Here is a 2,296-nt window from a genome sequence, read left to right on the forward strand (position 1 = left end):
AACGATATCTTTCATTTGAGTCTAATATTAAATATGTTTAGACTAAATTATTTTCGAAAGAAAAGAAAAATAAAGTGATGAACATGATCATGGGATTGAGATTCTATAGAATTTCTAAAAATTTATGTTAACTAGCCGTTGTGAATAATTGAAAAAAATGATATTGGATGTTAAACAGAAACCTAGCTGTTGCAAACCCACCCATTTCAATTATGGTCACATTTACCTTACGGTGGAAACACCTGCATGTTGAATCAAAAGATTCTATAACATATTCTCTTATCATAAGCCATACATGGCTATATAGCTTACCAAATTTTCCATACGGTGCCAGATGCTCTTAAGAATAAAAATAAAAAAGAAATTTAAATGAGGGTAGTTTGGGTAGTTTGTAAACCAAATTAAGTTGAGGGTGTGTTAATAGCAAATAAGGGTGTGTTAATAGCAGCACCCTTTACGATATCCAAGTATTCTTTGTTCAGATGAAGGGCATTCCAGTGGTATTGCCAGTCAGTACGTTGACTCCTGGAATCCATTATGGTGGATTGTTCCAAGTGTCTAATTTAAATCTTGTGATGTGTCTCAAGCGTGGTTGGAGAGTCACTTCTTCCAAGTTTATGTGTTGGATCGGAGGATTACCTCGCTCTTTGATCGGGATTTTAGTAAGGCTTCTTGAGTTGTATCTGCCGGCACACACAGTAGCCCTGTGAGGACCTGTACTAACCAAGGTAGAAGACTTGAGTGACGTCTAGCGACCTAGATGAGACTTAAGGCTATGATTAAGCGAGGGGATCTCTCCTCACCCAATGCTATGGTTGGTATGTTTTTTTTTTCATTTTTCTTGAGTTCTTTTGTTGCCCTTCTCGCTTGGGTGTGAACGACTATCTTGGTGACACCACAACAATGATGGCCAAAGGCCACATTTGCTTTACCACATATATTTGCAAATGTGGGAACTTCTACTGTTTACGGTCGAACCCATCCCTTTTAGTATTGCAAGTGAGACATTGTCCCACAATTGCATGCAAATGTGGCTAGAGAATATATTATTATTATTATTTTTCCAACTCAAACCCGACAATGCTCTCCTCTCTCGGGAGCAAATTTGCTCCCCACCCTAACTTCCCCACTTTGCTCCTCACCCACTTAAATGACTAACACCTGTCTCACTCTCACTCAAAAACTCTCCCAACTCCCTTTCTTCTTCTTCTTCTTCTTCTTCTTCACAACTCTCTGCAACTCCCAGCAGAGGCGGAAGCACTCAGAAGGGGGAGAATGTGGAGGAGTGGCGGGCGAGAAAGGCGAAGCCGGGGAGGCGGCGGGAGCAGGATTTGCAGGCGGAGCAGCGGAGCCAGACGAGGTCGCTGCCTGTGTCGGCGACGAGGAGGAGGGGCTGCAGGAGGGGAGCCGAGGCGGAGGTGGACGAAGTACTGGCCGGAGCCGGTGGAGGCGCCGGAGACGACGGGGGAGGCAGCGGTGGGAGTGGAGGACAGAGAGGCGGAGGGAGTCGGAAGAGAGGGCTTGGGTGGGGGTTGGGGAGGGTTGAATGTGGAGGAGGGGGAGTTACAGAGAGTTGTGAAGAAGAAGAAGAAAGGGAGTTGGGAGAGTTTGAGTGAGAGTGAGACATGTGTTATTCATTTAAATGGGTGGGGAGCAAAATGGGGAAGTTAGGGTGGGGAGCAAGTTAGGGTGGGAGCAATCTCTCTCACCTTCCCATGCTCCCACTGTCCCACACTTTGTATCTTATCTAATTCTTATCTCTCTCCTTCACTTAGGTTCGTCCGCCTCTCTCTCTCTTCTGTTTCTCTCTCTGTGTGCAAGACCAAAGCTCCGACTGACACGACCCACCCCGAATTTCACCCTGAAACCCAGAGTAAGTCGTGCGGGGACCACCTTCAAGGAAAATTTACTGAAAAGTTTAAGAAAATCTCCCTTGCAGATGGACAACCCTAAATCGAAAATTTCATATTACACTCTTAATTTATCACTTCTGAACATCGCATAATATACAAAAATTCTAAAGTATTCAGAGCTACTAAACACAAGCGGAAGCAAGAAAACACGAGTAGGTTGAACAGGTAACCTACTGGCGAAAACTGGCAGAAATGCGGGTGACTATGCCTCGTCTCCTACTAGATCCAACCCGAACTCTGCAGACTGGGCAATTTAAAACGAAGGGCCCAGGGGAAAACATTTAATAACGTTAGAGTGAGTGGACAAAAATAAAATAATAAATAAAATATTTATGTTTCCCCAAATTAATTTCTAAGGAAAAATCGAATGCATGCCGCAAGCG

Source organism: Fragaria vesca, linkage group LG3, assembly GCF_000184155.1.
Source record: "Fragaria vesca subsp. vesca linkage group LG3, FraVesHawaii_1.0, whole genome shotgun sequence".
In the NCBI taxonomy this organism is placed as follows: domain Eukaryota; kingdom Viridiplantae; phylum Streptophyta; class Magnoliopsida; order Rosales; family Rosaceae; genus Fragaria; species Fragaria vesca.